General features: G+C 36.6%; 1 protein-coding gene across 5 annotated transcripts in view; it reads left to right on the forward strand.

The window, feature by feature from the left end:
• The window catches only part of LOC115239201 (putative polypeptide N-acetylgalactosaminyltransferase 9), a 241,688-nt gene that overhangs the window by 24,214 nt on the left and 190,140 nt on the right, over nt 1-27,334 (forward strand). For 3 of the 5 annotated variants that reach the window (XM_029813583.1, XM_029813589.1, XM_029813590.1), the window contains exon 1: nt 24,282-24,479. The exons of the other annotated variants lie outside the window; for them this stretch is intronic. The gene's annotated coding sequence lies outside the window, so the exon portion shown is untranslated. Of the gene's footprint in view, nt 1-24,281; nt 24,480-27,334 lie in introns of those variants that run through there. 5 annotated transcript variants of the gene reach the window in all.

A 27,334-nucleotide genomic window follows, 5' to 3' on the forward strand; every position in this document is an offset into this window, starting at 1 on the left:
GGGGGGGGGGAGGAGGGAGGGAGGGAGGGTTGGCTCGATAAATCGCTGCTCGTAAAACGTCTTCCCGACTGTCGCGGGAGGGATGAGTAGCGAGAGAAAAGCGAGGGAGGATGTGATCTACGTCCGATGGCGGAATTTTTGTCGGATGCAGACTGCTCCTGCCTGTTGTGAATGGTTATAGCGTGCTCTCCTTTTTCGAGAGGGAAAACGGCTGCAGGACGCCTTGGACCGTGAAAAGAAATCGCGACCAATTCTTTAACGGGAGAATGACGTTGGTGCGTGCCTTTTGTGAAAACGGCGTACATGAGATTCTCGCTGAAATTCAAACTGCGCTTTGAGAGTAAAAGTGAGAAAGAGAGAGAGAGAGAGAAAGAGAGAGAGACTATTTTCGCATCTTGATGAGAGGTTAACGAGCTGCAGCGATAATCACATTGGCGACACTTATACCACACCTGCTATCGTGTAATTAGATTCTCGGCGTTCCTTATTAAGCAAAGTACAATGAGATAACTTACCGTCTCTAATTTGAAAGCAGTTTCATATTTTCTCAATTTATCTCACCTAGCTAAGCTTTTTTAATCTCGGTCCGTATTTAAGAAATATTTTTTTTCTCTATTTTAACACAAACTAAATATTATAAAATTTATGGATGCGAAAATAGGATTAGAGGTTCTATTTTCTTTCTTTTAATGTTGGTTACCTTATGTAGTAGCATATGTTTCCTAACTTATAGACTGTGTAAGTTGGAAAAAAAAAAAATGCAAATTACCTTGCATCGCGTCGCACGTGTTCACAACACGATCGCCGTTGCCATTACGATGGAAAAGTATGTAGGTCGAATTGAGTTTGGAGAAAGAAGCGTTTAATTAGACGGCCGAGATAATTGGAACGATTAGAAGCGCGCATTTAAGTAAATAGCATCTCTTATTATACGTTTCTACGATTGACCGCAATCACCGCAATAAGACCTATCGAGGGCAAATTAAACGAATTGTTTCACCAGCTGACGTTAAATAATCAAATCGTTCTTCGATATTCCGAGTGAACGAGTTTTTTGAAGAACGCACTTTTTGCAAAGCATCAATTTGTACATATCTGTAACAGTTCTGGAGATCTCTCGCGAACGGTTCTGTCATTGTTTCGTCTTCAGAGCGACCGATTCAATCGCCACAGTGGCCAGGAAGGGAGGCGGAGAGAGGGGAGGGGGCTATCATCATCATTTACGGAAATATATTCGGCGTTAACCTGTCGGCGAGAATATTGCATGGGTGGTGAGAAATTTGCCACTGCACACAGGGCAGGGACATGGAACTTTATGCGCTGCAGCGTGAGCATAAATCCAAGTTTGCAGCGAGCCCTTCGTCCCCTGCTCGTATTAGGTACCTGCCAAGCGGGATATCTATGTGCTAGCATCGCCCGCGTACATATGTACTCGTTCCTTAGCTGTTCTCTTTTCGATAACATCGATTCCGGCACCGGCGCCGGCCTCTCTCCACCTATCTCTCGTCATGATATTCGATTGTCCCATCTAAGATCGCTCGACACGTTCTTTTCGATTTTACATCCGCGTCCCCTGCTATTATTATCCCTTAATAATAGCATTTTTTGCGGATTCTGTCAATAGTAGTCAAGATTACTTGAGTACATATGTGGCTGAGATCTGATCGTATTTAAATTGTATTGTTTAACGTTTATAATTTTCTCTTTAATTTTGCAAGTAAATTTCAACAAAATTTCTGCAAATAAAATTTTTCTTATAATCAAATAATCACAATAAGTTCTTAAGCCCCCCCAATCTTCTTCTAGATTAAAGACGATACATTTAAGTTTTTCGTACCATCTTTAATTTTTTTCTAGCGATAACAGTTTTTCTCGTTGACGGAAATAAATCGAGTAGTCTGTCACATCGTAATCTTATTTATCCGCGGCAATTAATCGATTCGTCTCTCTGTTTTTTTATCCGTCATCTAAATCGTTAATGTTCCGATTAAAAGCCCATTGTTCGTAAATATATTTATCTGTTCATACGCCTGCCAGTATACGTCGACGTCTGCACAGTAACATTGATTCGTTTAGCGCCGCCAGTGTTAATTGAACGCGATACTGTAATAGCCAGACAATCGGAACGCTATCGGAAAATGTCGAATGCGTACGACCCACTTCCCATTAATTTCGTTGATTACTCTCTTCGAAACTCATCGTGAGTTGTAATGCGAACTTATCAAGACGACGGTTATTGACTGACCTGCAGTGACGTCTTTGGCTGAAAATGTTTCGCAAGCTACGCTCGCAAGGGCACCTCAATATCCACGTTGCCCATCATGGGTTATGATGTCAGAAGCGAGGAAATTGCGAGGAAATACACGCGAGTAACTCTTGTAACTTACGTCCACACAAAATAGCTTTCACTTGGAAACGTTGGATGATTAAATGTGACTGCACTTGTCAAAATGGTTCAAGCTCTAGATGCAGTATGGTAAATTACATTTCGCGTTTTTGACGTATTCCCAGAAAGCTGATGCGAGTATATCATGAGCTTTTCAATTTTTTCATTACGGCATTTTCCACACGAGACTTGTTATCAGCCGAAACTCTATAATAGTTAGGAAAAGAGGATGGCTATTCTATCGCCGGCTTAATTCAAAGTACATCCGTTGGAATTCGTGGACTTCGCGTTCATTTAGCCCGATTTACGTTCCTGAACTATTACAAACTCTAACATTAAGTTTTGCAGAGACCGACCCATATTCGGAGTTCTCGTTACGCGACAGTTAGCATCAGCGATTTGTTTCTCTTAGCTTTCACAAATTTTCCTTGAATGTTCTGTTAACGAGTTACTAATTTATTTTTAGTTTTTTTTCCGTATTAAATTTATATTTATTTCTTCTTCTATTTCAGTTATAAATTTGTAGATGGATAAATAATGTTTGTGTTAATTTTGGATAGAATTACTTTAATACATATATGTATATTATATTTGAAAAGGATATGGATAGAATTGAGAAAATGCGGTTTTACGTTTAATTCCAAAATGCCTGTTAGCCTGGATCTTCGTATCATGTAACACAAATAGAAGTTCACGTTGGCCGTGATAATTCCAGTTGAATTGATAGTCGATAAATTATCGATGATTTAAACAGATACTCAAGTAATTGACGAAACGCCGAATAGACACGACAAATACGCGCATTGATCGACTTCTGGTCGCTCTGATTCAAATCATTCGATGTGGTTGACGTTTGGTCGCACTTGCGGCGAACAGAGACAATGCTATCTTCCGTTGATGCACGATTGTGTGCTATCTACATAATGTATATACTATGTTCGAGATAACGGAAACGCTAACCGACACGATTTGCATGAAATGTATTTTTCAAGCGATTGATCTTTGGTTTAACAAAAACACTATTTCTGACTCTTAAATTATTGTAAATTGTTAAACCTTTATATCTTTTAAATATTTGCATGAGATCTTTATATTTTTGGATTTCGAGAACGTTGCATTCTCGTATTCTAAAATTTTCGAGATTTTGATTTTTAGTTTTTTTAAGTATAATTCGATTTTTTGTGGAGTTGTTTATATGACGCGTCGCGTCAAATGATATACGTGCAGAAAAAAACGGGAGTATAACATTGTATCATCGTATCGTATTGCATTGCCAGAGTTTTATGATCTCGGTTGCCAGCGAGTAACGCTCGACAGGCATGAATCGCTTAGAAAACTTTCTAAAGCTGGCTTTTTGACAACCCGCTAAAGCGCGAGTCGTTGAGGTTTGCGCAGAGGAACGCGAACTTGCGTGTCGTTCGTTCGTGCATACGCGATTGTAAGCGCATAAACCACGCAGTGAACGTTTTGTCGTAGCTACCAGTCGGCTAATCTCACAGTTTACTATTATTATTATTATTATCATCGTTAGCCAACAAGCCATTAATTTAATTCTTATTAATCCTTTTCTACCTGTTAACACATCCAATATTATAATATCAGAGATAATTTGATATATTTATAACAGATGTCGATCTGATTAGTCTCTTATCTTCTATTATTAATTGAGATTTTAAATATTCCTGCTCCACTTGTCGGATAAAAGCTTATATAAAAAGCTCTTATAACAGAGCAGAATAGTTTTTATCTGCTAAGAGTTAATTATAATTTTACTATTTTGACGGCACTTATGTTAAATATAAACTGCGATGGAACGTGTTTCAGCGTTACGAGCGCAATTGTCGCCGGCATAGTGATTATATAAGTTATACGAACCATTACGTGACAAACCACGTAACTGCGCGCGGTTAGGCGTGCGTTAATAGCGCGCGGATACTCGAGACAACCCGTCGCACAGCGCATCGAATGTCGGAGCGACGGTGAACCGCGATTACCTGACGGATAGCCGTGTCAAAACAGTCACCGTGCGGTTTAGGCAGTCACGTGTGTCCCGTCCGCTGACACCTGTCGCGAACTACACGCAGTCTGCGTTAACACGAATAATGGGATCAATGTAGAACGGGAAGTCATGAGGATTTCTACGTCTCCAGTACCGTCCGATTGAACTTTGATTAACACATTCTTATGCATAATAATTAATAATTAGTTTTTATTATTAAATTTTAAAACCTTTAATATTAGCAAGATGGAAGAACAGAAGTATGTATTAATATGTATATTGAGGAATATCATCTGTCAGGAATAGACATTAGACAGACAGGTGAAGTTGGCATCTGATATAACAATTTTAGAATTAGTTTGGGCATATATTTTATTTAAAATCTAAGATGTCCGTGCATGTATGATACTTGATAAATTAATCATAATTTAATTTTTAATTGTTTTTTTATAGAATTTTAATAAGAGTTATTTATATTATTTTTACATGAAATATATTTTAGGTTTTTAATTTTGTAAAAATGCAAAGTTAATCATACGCTGGTAGTTTTGTAATTTTTATGATATTCTGAGGCGAAAGAGGAGGACATCATATTTTCGCAGATTATGTTCGTATTCGTATGGAATAAATATTTAGAGTTGTCGTTCGAAAGAGAGTGTAATTTAAATTCTCGTATCATTTTCTGTGAGAATTATCACGGGTCTGATAAAGTTTTTCCGAATCCTGCAATTTCAATTTTACAGCTTAGATCGAACATCAGTGCCTCGTTCGATCCATCTATTGACCGGCGATAAACATTTTACGAGAAATGGAAGATTGCGTCCTATCGCAAATCGCGTTCTACCTACTGTTTTCATCTCTCCATGTTACGGGACTCTTCCGTTCTCCGATTATTACAAAAGGCAAGAGAGATAACATTTTCTCAATTTCTATTTACTATTGATCGTAAATACAATAAATCTAATGGCGTATGTTCATTAATTTAATGAACGCGACGATCGATAAAGATGATTGAAACTTTAATTAGCGAAAATGCAAATATTATTAAATAATTAAATATCGTTAGAAAGTATGTCGCGAAATATATATAGAGTGCATTTATTATTATAACGAATTAATGATGGATTCTTGCAAAATATTACATTAAAATATTAACGTCATGGCAGAGATGCATTTTTGTATGATTTTTGCCGTGTAATTAAATATATAGTATATTGACTAATATTTGATTCGATATAAGCAAATATACGCCATTAATGGTCATAATAGATTGACAATTTTAGCTTGTGCGAAATAATAGTATTACAATATTAAAAACACAGAAAGAAGACAGGTTCGCGATTGAAGCAATTAAAATTATAATGTAGCTAAGCCTTACATGCAGATCGCGCTAGAAGTTTTAAGAAAATATTTTATTTTCTTTTCGTTGATGCGAGTAGCGTATTTGTCAAATGTCAGTTTTCTCGTTGTTCGCATATCACGGGTCTCGGGGCATCCCTAGCGAGAGCTGCGGAAAATAATACACAAAGCTGGACAAAACAGTTGTGCGGTTTCCGCGGCCTGGCTTCGGATCCTGCTTCCAACAGCTTTGAGACGACCTGTTTCAAACCCGTCGACAGGTCCTTTATCTCTCTCTCTCTCTCTTCTCTCTTGGAGCCTGCAAACGGCCAACATGCCGAGGAAACTGCACAGGGGACTCTTATCGGGGGCGTTACCGAATTATCACGTCGGCAGCGAGTTAACGCTTCGACTTCTCGACTCTCGAGGAGTTTGCAAGTCCCACGAGGATCAATACTACTCCGCGGTCGTTATTAAATCGCCGACGTTACGAGCCGCCATCGCGAGGTGCAACGCACTCATCCAAATATACGTGTACACACGCGAAACGTTTCGCGTGTGTACACCGCGTATGTCGAGACGAAATACGAGCACTCGAAATTGAACACGATATACGTATATATCGTTTCGATGAGTACGGTACGCGCGGTATGCTTTCGGTAAGCCAGATTGAAGCCATCTTTCCGTGCATTTCCCGATCGTTCGTGCTCGGAGGAGCAGGACTCTCATTAAGACGACTTGGAGGAATGCACACGCGAGACGTCAGACTATAAAAAGGAAAGAGGACGTTGATGTTGAACCGACTTGCGAAGTCAGAAGAGATCGTTAAGAGTGTATTGACACCGCGGCCGAGTACGCTTATCGCATTTTATCCGTAATGAGGGACTATTGCAAAAGCGGCGAGCATAAATGAGTTTTCTACTACGTTGAAAAAATTATTTGTATGAATAGTGAATATAATTTAGCGAAAAATTGCGATAATGTCATTACATCGAAAATTAAAGTGACAGATATTTTATTAAAGAAAAAGACAGGAGTGTGAAAAAATTCCTATTTTTCTTTAATCAAATCTGTCATTTTAATTTTCGATGTAATGACATTATCGCAATTTTTCGCTTACATATATATACATATACATATAATATTGGAAGAGTTAATTATATATGCGATAAATAATCTCTTTGAAAAACATCAAAATAGTTTACGAAGTAATAATTTATACTGTTCGAGACTATTTTTTCTGTAACTCACGAAAAAAAAACATAATTGCGGTTATTTATTTTGTCACTGTATTTTTCTTGACTAAATTACACGGAAAGAGATCCAACTTTTTCGATATTAAATCGCAGTGCACGAGTATTATGACTACTGATAGGGAGCTACAAATCAAGTGAAAAGAGACTGCGGAAATCAAACGTTCAAACTGTCTTCGGCTCGTATGTGGTCGGTATCAAGGGCATTCTTCGCGGTCGGAACAGTAGAACTGCTTTCAATGAGAGGGCTTGGGGGGTACGAAAAGGAGATTTCAGGACCGCATGAGATTGCTCGTTCCGTCTGTGAAAATCCAATACACGCATTTTCTGAAGGGAACTTCCAACTATTCTTCAAGTCATGCGCTCTTTACTTCAAACATCGCTGTAAAACGTTTCGCGGACTAAAAGATGTTGTTATTGCCCTTCACGATTCGAACAGGCATTCAAATTTGCTTGCAAAAGGAAGAGAGATAAGCGGATATCGATCTCTCACGCCTTAGTTTTTCACAACTTGAGATAAGTGCTTGTTGAACGCAACCATCGAACAAGTTTCAAGAAAACTGTGAGATCGCGTATTACAAATGCACTATAATTTTATTTTTGAAATATTATTCGTGAGTTTTATTAAATTCTCTGATCGTATATTGAAATGTCATATAAAAATTGCACATTTAATCTCGTAAAAAAAATATAATGTTTTGGATTGAATAACGAAACTGTAGAAGAATTGAATATTAAACCGTAGAAAAATTGAATATTAAATAAACGAGTTTTTTTTCCACGGATAGTTCATATATATATTAGGTACAAAAAATACAGTAATATAAAATCGGAATATTTTGCGATATAAACGTAATGTAAAAATGTAAAAATAGGAGTGTAAAAAAAATGGCATATAATATAATATGCGGTACGAAGAGTGATCTGGTCGGCGCGCAGCGCGGCATTCGCTTTGCGTTCGATATTTTCACACCGCGCTCTTGAATCCTTTTATAAATATCGAATGCTGTGTATCGAAGAGAGCGATGTTATCGCTGATATAAAATGGCAGCTCGGCGATCGTGAACCGCGACTCGTAAAAATTCGTTTTACGTATTCGCGCAAGTTCATTTTTAGTCGTGAGTTAAGCGCAGATATAGCTTTGTCGATGTCGGAGGTGAGAAAAGTTTTATCCGATAACGTCTACTAAGGTAATGTTGGTTTTAGTAGAATTTTCGAGCGCGGATTGTGTAATGTTCTCATTGTCGTCGTAAGTAAAAATCAGGCGTCGAGTACACGAGCACTCTAACAATTTTCAACGTAATTTTATGTGCCCGAGTGGGGACGGATTTCAAAGTGTGACGAGGGCGCTTGTTAATGGGCAGAGGAAAAGAATTTTCGCGCTGAAAGCGCTCGCAAAATTGCATTTACGCAATCAGATTTTGGCTCTATAACCCGATTAACCCAGCTAAATGCGCCAGCGTGCTCCGTGGAGGATATCGTGCTTGAATTTGCTGGTGATCGGCTGACGCTCTCATCTGGAATAATCGTCTATATTGTTTGCATCATAATTACTCATTGAATGGGACAAAGTATGGTTTTATAAGCGCGAACGCTTTAATTGTTTTCGATTCTGTTTGAGCTATGTAGTATCAACTTTCTTGCACAATTTCATTTCTTTAAATAAGTGGATTGTAATCGACAATATTTACATATACTTGTATAAAAGTATTGGAACAAGATATACTAATTATACGAGTACAAATTTATTGTATATAATATTTGCACATTAGTCGCTTTCAATGTTAACAAAAGTTATATGAACTTTATGCACGCTATTCTTAGAACGAATTATTAGAGATATATATATATACGCGTGTATGCGCTTTTATCTGTTGCTTGTATCGCATCATGACGAAGCTTCGTGACTATGACAAATTGCCTCATTCACAAATGTCGGTCTTCTCTTGCTCCGTCTAACAATAAGTCCCGAATCGATTCGCAAAGTTGACGAAGCTCATCATGAAGTCATTCGTTCGGTTACCGGTCCGCAAATTGAGTGGTTTGTTTCTAACTGACAAACCGGTCTCTATTTGAAGAAGCCTATAGAACAATGATTTAAATGTCTATCGTTTGTCAGGTTGAAAGAAGAAATTTTCTTTCCCCTCTCTCTCTCTCTTTCTCTCTCTCTCTCTCTCGAGATGTTTTAGAACAGCGGAGAGTTTCGTTATTGCTGCGGGAACTTTTAACTGGAAAAAGTTGAGCATGAGTTCATTTCTGGTTTTTACTTTTTGCAGCTTCGTGTGTAATATCTCGTCTAGAAAGCTCCATTACATTATTTCGAAAACAGATTCTTCGTTAAAAATAAGAAAATGATTTCTCTCTCTCTCTCTCTCGACATGTTGGCGAACAGCGGAGAATTTCGTTATTGCTGCGGGAACTTTTAACTGGAAAAAGTTGAGCATGAGTTCATTTCTGGTTTTTACTTTTTGCAGCTTCGTGTGTAATATCTCGTCTAGAAAGCTCCATTACATTATTTCGAAAACAGATTCTTCGTTAAAAATAAGAAAATGATCTTTCTTTAATTAGAAATCGTTTCAACCGCATTTATATTTAAAGGAATTAATTTTGAATTAAAAACATTTTTAAAAGCTCTTTTACAGAACCATGAATAATTAACAAGCTATTTTGTTTTTATATATTTACACTTTTATTCATGTAATTATAAACGCATTTATGATTGATTATTAGATACCATATGAATGATGACGATATTTCTTCGAAGCAATGAAATATTGACAATTTATATCGTATGTTAAAATAATTTAATTGTATAAATAACAATGTTTTTCTGTAGATATATATGAAGCAATCTCTCAAAAAGTTAACGCGAAAATAATCCACGAATGAATGTTTGCGCTGTCTCGTACTAGTGTCGACTCGCATTCGAAATCGAGGTAGTCATACAGAATCTGCGCGCACGTAGGAGGCACGTCGCCAGCGAACCTTGACAGCGAGCGTGGATGGAGGATCCTACGGGAACGATGTGACGTTTATCCGTGTGCACCGTGGAAACACGGTAAATTATGTCGATCGGATGTGTTGCTGTATTCCGCCCGATCCCACCTATCGATACCGAAGCCGAACTGACAACGAAAACGCGTATCGGTGTCTTGCAAAGGTGGAGGAATTGCTGCTTCATTCCTTGCGCTTCTCGCTCCTCGCGTCGAAGTCGAGACAGATTGTCTGCTCTCGACAGGGCATCGCATGCATGGAAATTTCGTATCTGTAGATTTCAGCTTGGTTTATCTCGAAAATCCTGGATTTTAGCGTACGAAAGCATAGGTACATTGCATGCAATAAGAGTTGAATGTACCATTTTACGTGATTTTTCGATTCACGATATTAAATTGCTGTGCGGTAGCGTTAAATTTTTTTCAATTTAATGAAAGAGCAGAAATCATAATTGAACGAGAATAAGATTTTGTCAAATATTTTTTTTTTCTTCGAAATATTAAATTTGCTAGTTTTTAATTTTTGGTGCTAAAAGTATCTTCGCAATTGGATAGATTTCTTCAAATTTATGATATATAGAAAAATTTATTGAACCAGAAACGCTATATTACGTAATAAAATTGGCTATTTGTAAAATGAAACAAATTGCTACGCTTGAAATCGTGAATCCTACCAGAAGGGAGGCACCCGCGCGCGCGCGCGCACGAGAGAGAGAGAGAGAGACCCGCGTTCCCTCTGCTACGCTACCTGGCTGTTTGCTGAATACGCGGGAAACTCCGTGGCAAAATCGAAGGTCGATAGAGAAGCGATAGAGTGGAAGGGACGAGGGTGAGAGTACGATTTACGTTTTACGGATTTAATTGAATAGATTTCCTCTCTCTCTCTCTCACACACTCACACATACAACCCTCCTTCTCCCCCACTCTTGTTCACGCACACACATACACATACACACACACAATATACATACACATACAGATTGTCCGTCGTAAGATTGCTCGCTACGATGTGAGAGGACACAGCCTATGGAAGCGCAAAATGGTTATTATCTCCAGTACCACAGACATAGCTGGCTGAGCTCCTGATTTATGAGGTGCCCTCTCGACTTAATCCGCACATCGACTACTCGTTCGACCCCCGCAATCAGCAGAATAGACCCTCGACGTTCAACTCTATCGGCGAAATTAACACGGACTAAAGACGCGTTTCAGGATAAGGATCGGGACTTAGAACGGCTAGTAAGAAAAGTAAAAGTGATCCTTGACATTTGGTAGCTAATTACGACACTCATGATGCATTTGCTTAGCGTATTCAATCTTTTATCGCATGTAGCAGGAAAGATATTAAAAATATTTTATATATTAAATCACAGAGAGAGAGAGAAGAATATTTGAGATAAATGCATTATTCTCTTGATTTAATTAATATAAATTTAATAAATTTCTTTTTCTCAAAATTATTTTATTCTTGATAAAATTGGCACGTTATATTTGGAGTTTTAATTTTATAATATTGCAAAAATAACATGATAGTTTAAAATTTTAATAGACTTGCAGCCGAAAAACTTATATATCTCTAATGCGAGTGTGCACTAAATTTAACTATGCTGCAAATTTTCGAAGCGCAATTTGTCAGTACTTAGAGATATGCGGAATTCTCGGCACGGTATCACGAACAGCGGAACGACCTTGTTTCGGTATCTCACGATTATGTTAAGTTCTCAGTTTCGCGACGTGTCGAGAGTACTCGTTACGCAGTTATCTACCTCAAGAACGCGACAAAGTTCGTGAACGCGATAGTCTCCAGGAGAAACAGGAGATGAAAAATATCGCATCACGTGTGCGTAATATATTTTTGGACGTCTTCTTTAAAATCGAAAAACTTCTCTTGGCCGTTTTTGATCTTGCTTTGCTTTTGAAGCAAGATCTAAGGGGGACCCGGTGTAGTGTATCGCTGCAACTAATAGCATCGATTGCAGATGCAGCGGCACTTTACTATCTATCGGAAAGTAGCATTTCCTACCGGAACGGAAAAGGGATACGCCTAATGGCCGGGCAAGACTCCAATGCCTATGATCTTAAAGGCACATGTATAAAGGCTTCCATGTATCAGGCAGCGGCTTTAAATAAAGTTCTAGATTCGGACAGAAAGTTTGAGAAATTGATATGATAAGAAGAACAAATTCTGTACATGATATCTATAGTTTAGAGAGAGCATTTAATTTTAAATTTCAGATTATTTTATTTTAAAATTTATTTCAAATTTAATCCATACACTAAAAATAAATCTTTTTCAGATAAATACATTTTGTTAATTTTGATTTTTTTTTATTTAGATAAATATATACTTTATTTCCAAAAATGTTTTGTTATATTAAATAAATTATTATTTGCATGTAATAAAGATCATAATTTTTGAAATAAAATATTAAAAATTTTTATATAAAAAAAATATTTATTTGCAAATAAAGAATTATTTATTAAAATAAGGAAAATCTACATTTTTGTAACAAAAACAGTTAAAAATTAAAAAATATTTTATTAAAAGAAGTATAATAAAAAAAAAAACATTTCTTTTTTATTTGCAAATAAAAGCATACTTTGATCCTGCCTCTCAGAAGCTTTTACAAACTCTCGCACACGATTTAATTTTCCGTTTCACACGCGTAGAGCACAAGCGTCAATTTCAGGATATGCGACTGCCGAGTCGAAAATTCGGAGACCTTGTTGCTTAATCTCGCTAGGAATGCGCGGAGACTGGCTCGTTCTGGAAGGACGCGTCTGCTAAGACACCGTAGTGTTGGTGGCGGTCTCGGTTTAGGATCGTTGTAAGGGCGATGGTGGCAGGTCCTGCCGGAACTCTCGGCCGCATATCAAGCAGCTTCAGGCATGGCGCAAGATTAATGCGAGCTCGTCTCGATAGTCGTTACGGACCTAAGACGATTACATCCTCCTTAAGTTCAGGAGCCGTCGTCTCTGCCGTCTTAATCGTCGGGGCCGTCGTATATACGCCATTCTAATTAGTTAATCTACCTTTACCTGCGCGTCACCGTCGTCTCGTACTCGCCACCCCGTGGAGCAGATGTTAGCACGAAACGCTCACCAATTAGAAGCCATGGCCCGCTATGACAGTTTAGGAATTTCCTATATTACATGTCGCGTGTTCCCTCTTCTCTTCCTGCCACGACGCTACTAATATTTATTTACAGCGAATATGCACGAACGTGCGGTCTCGACATGTTGAATTAATTAACTTATGGAATGAGCAGTCGCGATTTTATTCGCTCTTTGTTGTTGAGATATGCAATGTGTATGCAGAGTGTATTGTAAATGCAAATAACTATGAATACGTTTTCTAGTTACGTTACGTAAAACTCAGACTTTTTATTACGGGCTAATTACCATGTGACTTTCATGCGCTCGTCGACGAAAAGATACACTCGCGCTGCACGGCAAGGATATAGAGTATACAAGGAGATAAATTATGACGCTTTCGCTAACAGATGTATCGCGCGCGGCGTCGGAGCGAGTCCGGAAGTGTCAGGAATGGCTCGCTTTCGTGCAATTTTTAGTTTTCATCTACTCGGGATATATGGCGCCGACCTCTTCTATCTTGCGCACGATAGCTCGTAGCGATACGGCGTATTTGTTTTGTTCAACTTATCCTCCTCGCGAGAACTCCTGCGAGCGCGTAACGTCGAGAGGCGTTCGCTCGTACTTTGCAAATTTTCCATTCGCGAAGGAATGATCGATGCCTCGATATACCCTCTTCCCGCACAAACTCGTACAACTGATAAAAAACTTAGACAAAGGAGGACATGATGGAGCGGAATAAGGATCAGGGCGAGTAACTTTCCCCGCAAAGGAAGCTAGAAAAATCGAATTCCTCGGTTATAACGAAGAATTTACGCGCGGCATTCTCGGCGCCTTGGTGAAATATACGCGATGCACGTGACGCGTGTATCGGTACGTCGAATCGCGAAGGAACGAAAATAGAAGGATACTAACGACGAATTGCTTCGAGGTTTAAAATTTAAACGGTTCTAAACTAACGAAAAAGAAACCTGAAAAAGATTAATTAAATTCCAAAGTGACTTATTATGGGCTGATAAAGCAGAAGGAAGGGCACGAAAGACGAAAGAGGAACGGAAAATGTGCAATAGCTTCGCCCGAAGCAAGCAAGGAGCAATTTTCTTCGCGTTTCTACCGTTTCTCGTTTCCGCGGTGAAAATTTATAATGGTACATAAAACACTTGTAAAAAAGGGGGGAGGGGAAATTCACTATTAACGTAAATCCGCGGAATAAAGCAAGCGCCGTTTTTGTTCGAGGTTTTTATCGTTCTATCAGCCAGTGCCAACTCATCCACTATTCATTCGGATATTCCTCGGCGAGGATGTGACGCACGGTTCACTTACATTTTGGGACGGGGTTTCCTCTTATTTTGTTCGCCATCCAGTCGAGAGTACGTCGCGACGCGTACGAAAACTATGGCCGTTACCGATTTTTTTTTTTTTTTTTTTTTCCCCCGCCCCGGTGACCATCCGATATTTTAGATTGGTCGAGATTATAAATTTACAGCGTACATATTTAAAAAAATGTCTTCTTTCGATTTTGTAAACTAAAAAGTTTGCTGATTACTTTAGTTGCTTCAAGTTTACGTCGTTATGTGCACTAAATGAAATAAATACCAAAAAATATATAACTGAAAATAAAAACATATAATGCTCGTAAAATATAAGCTGGTAACTAGAGTCAACGGACTAGATTGAATAAGCTGTGCTAATCGACTCCGCGATTTATTTTAGAGAGCATCTTTAATTATGTCACGAGGATAGAAAATTTATTGAATATCGCTTTCGATGAATCTCGCTATACGGCGAGTTATTCTCGCACAATGAGATATCTCGTCAAAGTATTCCGTTTCAATATCTCGAACACAAGAGAGAACGCTCAAACTTGTAATCGACTTGTAGATAAGAAAATCGTCGGCGACGTACCTCGCACGAAAAATTCTATCGCGCGTCGCCATTTGTTACAATTCTCGTCTCTGTTACACGTATCACCGAAAACGAGCGAGAAAGCTCTCGTGGATCGTGATCGAAGGGTGCTCACCGTTTCGACGATCATCGGTGTTTTGGAGTAACAGGTAGCTCTTCTCCGTCGATGCCGGTGTCCAGGTCATCGTGTCCGAGTAATCGCCCCCGGGTAGACTGTCGATCGTCGCTTCTTCCATCTCGTTGCCTAAATCGTAGACGTTTTTTAACGGCACGAGAGATCACTCGCGGGTCGCGGCCATGCGTGAGCACGCGACGCGGGAAGCGGCAGTACTGCCAACTTAGCCGCTTGTTCCTAAAGGCATATATCGTACATGCACCGTCCTGCCGAAAGCTGTGTGAACCCCATTATTCGAAAATGTCGCCCTGAAATTAAATTCGATTCATCTATGATTAGAGAAATATGTCGCGCGTTGAGATTTATATTAAATATTGAAAATTCAGACAATTTCTTGAAGAAATGTCATAGATTAATACAAATTAATAAAGATTATATTAGATGAATAAGAGATTATTTTTCTAGACTAATAAAGATTATTATATTAGAGAGTAGCAATTTCTCTCAATTCCAAATATTTTACAAAAGATAAAATAGAAGCGTTAAATGTGCATTCTTATTATAACATTATTAAATGCATTATTTTTAGCGTTCTTATTGGTGCCCCTTTTAGTCACAATTTATTCCAGATTTAATTTCTAATCTATGTGATAAATTTTCTTCTGGATTATTTATTAGGAAGAATATTTAACAATTATTGCATTATTCACTCGTGCGTCAATTTTTCGATGACATTAATACGATATCCGGAGCATCCTATAGCCAATATATCTTCTCTCTTTCTCCAAATAAAATATTCGATAAATTAATATAAAGCCGGAAGCATAAAAGTGAACACGGAATAACGGCGTTGGACACTTTACTCGACGCTTCGAACGAAATTAGTATAACTAATTAAATAAAAGTTACCGGTCGCGATAACTTTTAAGGTTTTCACGGATACTTAATTAATTAATATTGACACGCATAAAAATTCGAAAATATGAGACACGAATATATGACGAAATTATCATTATACGATTGTGTAATCGAAATATCGAGAACAACATAGACACGAAGACATATTTTTAGATATGGAGAAAAAAGGTTTGGAGTAAAAAAAGATCAATTTTTTTTTTTCTGATTCTCTGATAAGTAGCTTCTTAACTTCTCTGCAATAATTCTAATCGCATCGATACTTTCTGATAGAAAACCGCCGATAAATTTTAGAACAACAACAAAAATATTAAATTAACGAAAAGGTTCCAAAGAATATAAATAAGATAATAGATAAGCTCGAAGAGCAAATAGCGGATGTAAATATTTTAAATTAGAAATTGAACAATTTACGAAAATCTTAATTATTTAATGATTTAAATCTGAAGTAAAGTTTGCAAAAATAATATTTATGAATAAAAACAAACATGTCGCGAATTACATAAAAATAATAAAATAATGACGCAAAATACAATAATAAAGCAAACGTTTCTGTTCTGACTTTCGAACTCTCTGTAGTGATATAAAAGCGTAGGAAAATGGAATACAAACGGTCGCGATGTAAAAATTGTCAAAAACGAAAAAAAAATTGGTTGTTAGTGCTCATAGATAACTCTAAAGGTACGCCAGTGAAAATTAAAATTCATCATCCACACAAAGTTTTTTCCAGAACTTGTGGGAGGACAATAAAATTGAAGTCAAAAAGCCGCCTGAAAATTTAACAAATTAAAAAAGAGTTAGTAAACGTGATAGTGAACGAATATTACATTTGTTCTTTTCCATGTGACTTTATATAAAGGAATATAATTACAAAAATTGTATCACGCGCGGGTTATTGTTCTAAAATATTCAATTATTATATATTTCTGAATCGAAAAGGTCTTTGATCTTTTTAAAGTTAGTAGTCATTCAATTAAAAAAAAATTTTTTTTTGTTTATTTATATTTTAATTTTTTTCACTAATTTAAAAACTACATTTTTCTAATAAAGAGTTAACAACATTTCATAAAAAAAAATTTAGATTTTAAATTATAGTTGAAAGCGTATGACGAATATGGTTTTATTCAGCAAACGAATGGGCTAACTTCAACCGGCCATTTATTAGTGCATCTGATAGCACTCGACGAAAAGGGAAAAAGCAATTTCACGCGATACGAATGTAGGCTACGAAAATGAATGAGGTTTGCGTATATTGTTGCACCGACCTCTGCATTCGATTCGGTAGTTATCTACGAAAATTTTAATTGGACAACGTGTATAAATATCGCGTATAACGCTCCTGTCAGACTAATGACGTAATCTGCTCGTTTCCGTGAAAGAATCAACGTTCCTTTTAGCTTAATTGTTCGAGCTCGTTCGCCTGCTGTGCTAATACTATTAGTTCCTTATAGTCTCAACCATTAGAAGGTGGTTCCGGCAGCAAGCATGATAAGAATACCCGGCATCTAGATACAGACAATGGCGCGTTACGAGAAAGAAAATAAAGACGTCCGATTTTTTCAATTGCTTAATTAATCCTTTCAGTACTTTACTAAAATTTACTTGTTTCTGTCACGTGACAGAAAGAAACAGGTCTTACATAAGAAAAGAAAAATATAATTTATTTATTTATATTCTTATAATATCGTACAATGAAACACGGACGGAGACGATGACTGAACTACGTGAGAATTGCACCTGGCGGAGATGCAGCGCGTCTCGCGCGCGATTCCGATTAAAACTTTATGAGCCCGCCGTGAAATGTCTCGGCGATGTCGGGCCAGCTGAAATTCTTGGGTGCTTCGACCTCCGCTCGACTCTCAAATATTTTTCTCCCGACACGGAAGGCGTTTTATCCCGCTCGTTCTCGCTTATTCGTCACTCATCTCGGTTCGTTTATATGTATATGTATAACTCTAGGATACCTCGCTTGTTCCTCTCTTCTCTCCCTTCGAAAACTCTCACCGTATTACTCTCGCGAGTGCTATGTCAGCCGCGATAAATCGCGGTCGACATCTAAGGTGAAATCAGTATATTTGCAACGTTTGACGAGTCGCCGTTCTTACCGACTCTTGCCGGAGGGCGCGATATTTTTACTTTACGTATTTTATATCCGTCAGGTATATACGTGGCAAGCAACGTATAAGCGTCCGTTGTGAAGATATCTCGCCGGGGAAATGGCATCTCGACCCATTACGCGGGAACACGGATAGATTAGGTGTACCTTATTCGTCTTCCAACGACCGGAACTCCTCCTCGTTCCTCATCCTCTTTGGCTCTCTTCGCATCAGCACGCGCGTTCCTATCTTATCCTCGCTTTTTCACCTACCTACTTTCACGCGCTCCTGTATAAGCGACGCATGCAGTCTCTCCTCTAGGGATGACGCCTCGAGCCTGCGGGACACGCATTTTTCTTTATACCATTCTCGTTTCCGTAGTTCTCACCCTTTTCCCGACGGTCTTCCGGCGCTTAGCCTGCAAGTCGCAATTAATTTTCCGTCTGCGCGGGCGCACGCCTCGTCCTCCTGGCGGCGATAAATCAAGCAACGGAGTTTCAATTTGGCGCAACGAGCCGTGGCCACGCCGAGAATTCTCATTACGAAACGCATGTCGTTAATCAATGAAATCGGTCGCCCCTGTGTCCCAAGCGGAAAAACGCCTGCGCTTTGTACACTGTTGCGGTGCGATCGGTGATGGATGCGCACTTACATGTATCATGCTTGACGACTTCCGAAATAGCACTGTTTTGTGTAAGATCCTCGTCGTATATAATTTGGTTTGTTTAAACTCTTTATTAACACATGCGAATTGCGTTGAAATTGAATTAGATTCTTTTCGCTTCAAAGTCTTGTCAAAATATACGATATAAAATCCAATCGTAATTTTTTATGACAAAATAAATTTTGTATCATACATCGTGATAATTATATATAGATAGACGTGGATACTTTAATTTTAATATTGCTGCGACAAATTTCTCGATGCGCCGCACACTGTTTAATCTCGACATTTACGACGAGGGAGAGGTCGAAAAGTTTCGCACATAGAGCAATGTCAGTCGGGTAACGACGTCGTTTACGCGCGCTCGATCGGATAGCTTACTCGGCATCTTGCTTACAAGACACGTAGCATCGGCAGGGTTTATCGAAAATTTAATAACGTTCGAATTAATAATGCTGGTGTTGGTGCGCGCGACGGCGCGGGTGCGAGAGACGGAATGCTGCAACGCGCTTCGTTGGAAGAGCAATCGGGCTAATAACGCACCGGTTGGAGCGGACGGATAAATTAAATTAATCATGCATCATAGGAGTTGGGGCGTCAGGTTCGATCGTACATTGACCGGACAAACCGCGCTAAATTTCTTCTTTGTCTGGGCGCAGCTGACCGAAATGTGAAGATTCTTGCATTATTATATCGATGAAATACCTGCGTGAAGTTAGCACCCCATTTTTGAAATTTTAAAATTCTAAAGGTTGTTCCAGGTTGTTCTAGACTTGTTCTAAATTGTTCCAAAACATCAAATTTATATTATAAAAATTTTCGCGGAAAATTAAAAAATACAATTTTTTGACCTAGGCACCCCATTTTTCAAAAATCGAACTTTTCAAGATTGTTCCATGTTGTTCTAGTTGTTCTAAACATTGTTCCAAAGTATTAGTTTGATCGGTTAAAAACTTTAAAAGATATTGAAAAAACAAGAATTACGTTATGTATCGAATAAGCTGATACGGTTTATGATGACAGCAAATTGCAAGACGCAATCTGCCGTTTTTTTAATTGGCAATTCGAGTAAATCCGTGTAAAACTCGACAATCATTTAATATAGTGTCCGCTGTGCCAACCGATCGTGGCCACGTTTCCGCTAAGACAAGTTATCGACTAAGGGCTTCTTACTTGGAGTATGTCCAGCGTCAAGTCACTTCTTGAGACGTTCCAATTGTTCCAAGTTCCATTACGGTTCGGGTCAGACACGTGAAGGGGCTTGTAACTTGATTCGCCTTGGTCTTAGGGAATCTCTTTTTAGCCAGTGGACTCTTTTCGCGTTCAGGAAAGAAAAAAACGAACACGTCATGATTCAAGACTGCACGTATCCTTGCGGAACTCGCGCGTTTTTGAATTACATGGAATTCTTAAACTTAACTGCGCAAACAGCATGATGGTGTAATTACAAAAACGCAATACGGCGGTAATTAACAAGAAATCGCGCCACAAGAGTTAAATGAGATATCGTTTTTCGTGCTCGTATTGTGCCATTTGTACGCTGTGTGTCTCTCGGTTTTTAACGGGATACTATTTTCATGCTACAAACAGGATTATTTTTATCAACGAGTAAGATAGCTCTTGTGAAAAATATATCTTCACATATCTTTTTGAAAATGTGGAGATATTATAATCAAATCCTAAAATTATTTTACGATATAATACTTATTTAATGGAAAACAAAATAATTTTTCTTTTCTCGTAAAATTTACATTATTACACTTTATAATAAAAAAGTTAAAAATACATTATCTGAAAAGCATCATCAATCAGGTAAAATTGGAACATTATGAAGAAAGTACGAAACTTCTTTTATTACAGTTAATCTAACTCAATGTGCAAAATAGCAATCTTTATACATATTTGATTAAATACAGAATTACCGTGTGCACGGATACAGACATAAAATCTTGATATTTTTTATTTTACTCTCTGAATAACATTATTTGTATTATTTATATAACATTTTTTATTTTATTGATGATTATTAACATTATGAAATATTTATGTGAACTCAAATGTAATATGTTAATTTAAAATTTATTACATAATACATATATTTTGACCTAGTATAATTGTTTCGAAAATATACATACGAAATGTATACAAATGGCAATGATCGAGTGGAATATGGATATCGATTAATGGAATGGAAAATTGATTACTACCGACCGGATAATTGATCACACAGATTGTAATAGAACGGGAGCAGAGTTTCGTAAGAGCGAACGTATCAACCGATCGTTATTAATCTACAGGAATAAGGTGGAGCGTCTAATCTGTCCCTACCGCGGTACGTTTACGGCGTAGATTTAATCTGCATTGGATTTAATTAAAATCAAGTGCTTCCATAGTGGCATACTCTCGTTGACAATTGCATGCAGATTGGATTAAGCTTGGAATTAGAATAGAGGGTGAATTCATGCTTCGCGTTAACCCGAGTGCTCGTTTGTCCATATTAATATTCGAATACGTGGAACTGGGGCGAATCGCGCGTTGTAAACTTTCACGATAGAGATTGTCAATGGTGGCAAGATAATCCGCTATGAACTTGTCGTTACCATTCTTCGTGCGAGAAATATCTCTAATTTATCTTATCTCTTTCTCTCTCTCTCTCTCTCTGATACTATTATTATATGTCAAAAAAAGCTATTTTAATATTGAATTTAAAATTATTCAATTTAATAATTTTATATTTTATTTATTGTTAATATGAATCTCTCTCTCTCTCTCTCTCTTTCTTTTTTCGTCTCAAGTCTTACTTTAAGTCTCTTCTTGGAAGATTTGCGATGACATTTTCGTGCCATCAACTCCTCATTTGCACCATATATTTATATATAGTGATTGAAGTTTCCCGAACTCTCAAACTTTCAAATGATTTGCTCGTATCTAATCGGAACTTTCATTTCTATTGCAGATGTAAGCGGCCGCTGGTTTGGAAATCTTGGAGATCTCTCTCTCTCTCTCTCTAGAACAACCGAGAACAAAATTTTTAAGACCAGAACAACAATATAAGGCCCACTTTACTCTTCATCGGAAAATTTTATTTTTTGATTCTCTTGGGTAAAAACCTTGTTCCAGGTTTCCCGCTTTAAAACTATCATATTCTCGACTAGAACAACCGAGAACAAAATTTTTAAGACCAGAACAACAATATAAGGCCCACTTTACTCTTCATCGGAAAATTTTATTTTTTGATTCTCTTGGGTAAAAACCTTGTTCCAGGTTTCCCGCTTTAAAACTATCATATTCTCGACTAGAACAACCGAGAACAAAATTTTTAAGACCAGAACAACAATATAAGGCCCACTTTACTCTTCATCGGAAAATTTTATTTTTTGATTCTCTTGGGTAAAAACCTTGTTCCAGGTTTCCCGCTTTAAAACTATCATATTCTCGACTAGAACAACCGAGAACAAAATTTTTAAGACCAGAACAACAATATAAGGCCCACTTTACTCTTCATCGAAAAATTTTATTTTCCGATTTTCTTGGGTAAAAACTTTGTTCCAGGTTTCCCGCTTTAAAACTATCGTATTCTCGAAGAACAAGTGTAGAACAACCTGGAACAACCTTTAGAATTTTAAAATTTCAGAAATGGGGTGCTAACTTCACGCAGGTCGATGAAATTTATATCGATTGGAAATTATTATTTTAGTATTCAGTTCACTTTATCTGATTAGGTTTAAAAATTAATTAAAAATTATTGATTTTGCACGATAATCACATTTGAGCCGCGCTTATTTTCTCAACTCGTCACTCGTTTCTGTCAATTTCCCTAATGAAATTATACAGTGTGCGTAACATGAAGAACATTATAATATTAAGGTAATTGAATTGTTCGCGCGCGCTACATTTTCATAATATAATTTCGTAAATGTATCTTTTTTCTTGTTCCGTAACAATCGCAAATTTTTGACAGTTTTCAAATCCCGAAATTTTGTAATTGGACAAGGTATAACTTTGACATGCTTACTTATATATATTTCCAAGCGCTGTAAATCATTGGGAAGTCATGCCCCATGTGGGCGATAGTTGCCGCTGCGAAAAAGATACTCTGCTGGTCATTAACGTCCGAGCAGGAACTTCCTCATCCGGCAGTCGTTATCGCCATTCGGAGGTTCGCTTCTGCTATTTTCGTGGATGCGCTATTACGCTGACTACGAGAATATAACATTTAAGCGGTGCTTAAGCGTTTCTCTTGCATCAATTTCAACTTTGAATCGTAACTTGTTTAAACTTTGTGCATATACAATAGATCTCTCGCAGAAGACCGCTGATAAATTTTATAACAACAACAAAAATATTAAATTAACGAAAAGGTTCCAAAGAATATAAATAAGATAATAGATAAGCTCGAAGAGCAAATAGCGGATGTAAATATTTTAAATTAGAAATTGAACAATTTACGAAAATCTTAATTATTTAATGATTTAAATCTGAAGTAAAGTTTGCAAAAATAATATTTATGAATAAAAACAAACATGTCGCGAATTACATAAAAATAATAAAATAATGACGCAAAATACAATAATAAAGCAAACGTTTCTGTTCTGACTTTCGAACTCTCTGTAGTGATATAAAAGCGTAGGAAAATGGAATACAAACGGTCGCGATGTAAAAATTGTCAAAAACGAAAAAAAAATTGGTTGTTAGTGCTCATAGATAACTCTAAAGGTACGCCAGTGAAAATTAAAATTCATCATCCACACAAAGTTTTTTCCAGAACTTGTGGGAGGACAATAAAATTGAAGTCAAAAAGCCGCCTGAAAATTTAACAAATTAAAAAAGAGTTAGTAAACGTGATAGTGAACGAATATTACATTTGTTCTTTTCCATGTGACTTTATATAAAGGAATATAATTACAAAAATTGTATCACGCGCGGGTTATTGTTCTAAAATATTCAATTATTATATATTTCTGAATCGAAAAGGTCTTTGATCTTTTTAAAGTTAGTAGTCATTCAATTAAAAAAAAATTTTTTTTTGTTTATTTATATTTTAATTTTTTTCACTAATTTAAAAACTACATTTTTCTAATAAAGAGTTAACAACATTTCATAAAAAAAAATTTAGATTTTAAATTATAGTTGAAAGCGTATGACGAATATGGTTTTATTCAGCAAACGAATGGGCTAACTTCAACCGGCCATTTATTAGTGCATCTGATAGCACTCGACGAAAAGGGAAAAAGCAATTTCACGCGATACGAATGTAGGCTACGAAAATGAATGAGGTTTGCGTATATTGTTGCACCGACCTCTGCATTCGATTCGGTAGTTATCTACGAAAATTTTAATTGGACAACGTGTATAAATATCGCGTATAACGCTCCTGTCAGACTAATGACGTAATCTGCTCGTTTCCGTGAAAGAATCAACGTTCCTTTTAGCTTAATTGTTCGAGCTCGTTCGCCTGCTGTGCTAATACTATTAGTTCCTTATAGTCTCAACCATTAGAAGGTGGATCTCTCTCTCTCTCTCTCTCTCTCTCTCTCTCTTCCTCGCGCTCGCTTTCCTGCGCATATTGCCGGCGTACGTAGGAGTACATTCGAAGTTTTCGCCGATAATCCGACTTAGCATCTGCCGCTTAACAAGGCGAGTATAATTATCGGAGATGCGAAGAAGACCATTTCCCTAGTAGATATCCGCCTCGTTCCGGATAGCCTCTGCGATTCTCAAGGTACGTATCTTGAGTCTACCGTTCTCCTGATTGCATCCGCGTGTAACTGTGCCAGATACGGAGTGTCGTCCTTGTAACGTATCACACCGATCGAATCTTCGCCGAGAGTTACTAAAACTTTCTTACGTTATCTACGATGATAAAACTCACGTAGATTGGCGTCACTCATAGATAACAAAATCGAGGCTGAAGATAAGAAACATTGTGACATAAGAGCATTTTGCTACAAATGAATAGATTTAATATTTCAAAAAATATAATAATTTTTTTTTTTTAATTTTTGCACGTGTTACATAAATTTTTTTGACAAGTATGTTAAGGTATATATCGGTATATTTGAGAACTTTCATGAAATGCATAAAAAATTAGTAGTATTTTAGAACGAAAAACATTACCATTTTTTTTTTTTCCAAACCGTCTCTCTGAGCTATGTGACGAACCGAGCTTTGAAAGTAGAGAAAAAGGATATGTGTACTCTCGTTATATCTGTGAACGAACATATAAAAAATGCATAACGCCGAAAGAATCGTTATGGTAATTTGCGGAATACGATACAATAGATCTCTCGCAGAAGACCGCTGATAAATTTTATAACAACAACAAAAATATTAAATTAACGAAAAGGTTCCAAAGAATATAAATAAGATAATAGATAAGCTCGAAGAGCAAATAGCGGATGTAAATATTTTAAATTAGAAATTGAACAATTTACGAAAATCTTAATTATTTAATGATTTAAATCTGAAGTAAAGTTTGCAAAAATAATATTTATGAATAAAAACAAACATGTCGCGAATTACATAAAAATAATAAAATAATGACGCAAAATACAATAATAAAGCAAACGTTTCTGTTCTGACTTTCGAACTCTCTGTAGTGATATAAAAGCGTAGGAAAATGGAATACAAACGGTCGCGATGTAAAAATTGTCAAAAACGAAAAAAAAATTGGTTGTTAGTGCTCATAGATAACTCTAAAGGTACGCCAGTGAAAATTAAAATTCCTTTCATGAAATGCATAAAAAATTAGTAGTATTTTAGAACGAAAAACATTACCATTTTTTTTTTTTCCAAACCGTCTCTCTGAGCTATGTGACGAACCGAGCTTTGAAAGTAGAGAAAAAGGATATGTGTACTCTCGTTATATCTGTGAACGAACATATAAAAAATGCATAACGCCGAAAGAATCGTTATGGTAATTTGCGGAATACGATGGTTTCGTCCAGTTTCGAGTTTGCACGTGATCTACACGCACATTCATACATATACATGTCCATTGTAATTAAAGCTGTCCATTATAGATCGGCGCGGAAAGTCATTTCTTCATTTGCTCTATTCACTACCATCGCGTGTCGCTTTAATTCCGATAGCGAAGTTTCCAATCTGATTCCAATCCGTGAGCAGCTATAATAAGGATAATTCAATGCATAACGATGGCATAAATTTGCAATGCTAATGCATGTACCAATAGTTTGGTATACGCTTCCGATATTTATTATATTATAGAATGGGGTTGTGCAGATTTTATTTTATATTACGTGACTTTTAGTTAATCGCGATTATCAGTTTTTATTATTTGTTCATCTGTTTTGATAATTATGAGCATATGGCGCTTATCGCGCGATTATTTTCGTACTCTTATGCAGAGCGAAGAGAACGATTGATCGCTTCTGTACCTCAGCCACGTCAGCCGGCCTTGAAAATTCTGGAGTTTATTTCCGCTCCACGCGATTTGAGTTATATGTTGCGAGACTAACGACCTTTTAATTATTCACCTCTAATTGCGAATGTTGCTTGTTACTGGAACGCATGCATTATACGTGAGACGTGTGTTACATTAGTTTTCATAATCGTCTACTTACATTACCTTTGCGTTTTTTACACATCTTACAATTATTCAAATATAAATTAAACATACACACACGCGTATATATTTTTTAAATATTAAAATATAAATAATAACACAAGGAAATAATATATATTATTTTATCTTTCGATAGCAAATTCTTTTTATTGAAATATTAATATAATATTTAAAAAAAAATGATATTCATAATTATATATTTAAAATCTATAATTGTTTAAAATTATTCATATTGTACTTAAATTCGTCTTCAATAGCTAATTTGATTGATGAATGTAAACCTCGATTCTCTTTGTAATTTTAATTTCCGAGAACGTTATACATGATAATTTTCTGCCTTGGTTCGTAACGTCGGCATCATCGCCTGATCGGTTTTATGGTGCGATTTGATTATAATCCCGGACGATTTTACGACGCGGATGGTCTAGCTGATGGTCTGGATTCTTTGCTTTGCGGTAATTAAATTTATTCATTGTTTTATAAACGACTATGTGATCGAATTAACTGTTAATTAATTTGCATTTTGCCTTCAATTTGTGTGACTAAAACGCAATTATTTGGATGTGAATAATGAATACATATTATGTACATATATTAAGATGAGTTATTTTGTTTCGCGTACAATGTAAAAGTCTACTTACTTTTTTTAGCCAAACTCGTATAAGTATATTTTTTTATTATATTATTTTATATTATTGTTCCGCAGCTAAATTAATTTGACAATTGAGAAAAATGACAATAAGACAATAGAATTTGGAGATAAAATCCTCTAGCGACATTAATACGGAGAAAGAAATCATATTTTTGTCTAATTATTACATAATTAAAATATGATAAATTATTATTTATAATTATGATTAATTATTGTGAAATAATGTTTATATTTAAATACGTTAATGTTCAAATATTGGAGATGAGTAAAGTGCGAATGATATTGTATATACAATATATATAATGTGATATTTTTTAATAAAATAAATAATAGATAATTA

Source organism: Formica exsecta, unplaced genomic scaffold (genome assembly GCF_003651465.1).
Source record: "Formica exsecta isolate Colony F162 unplaced genomic scaffold, ASM365146v1 scaffold365, whole genome shotgun sequence".
NCBI lineage: Eukaryota > Metazoa > Arthropoda > Insecta > Hymenoptera > Formicidae > Formica > Formica exsecta.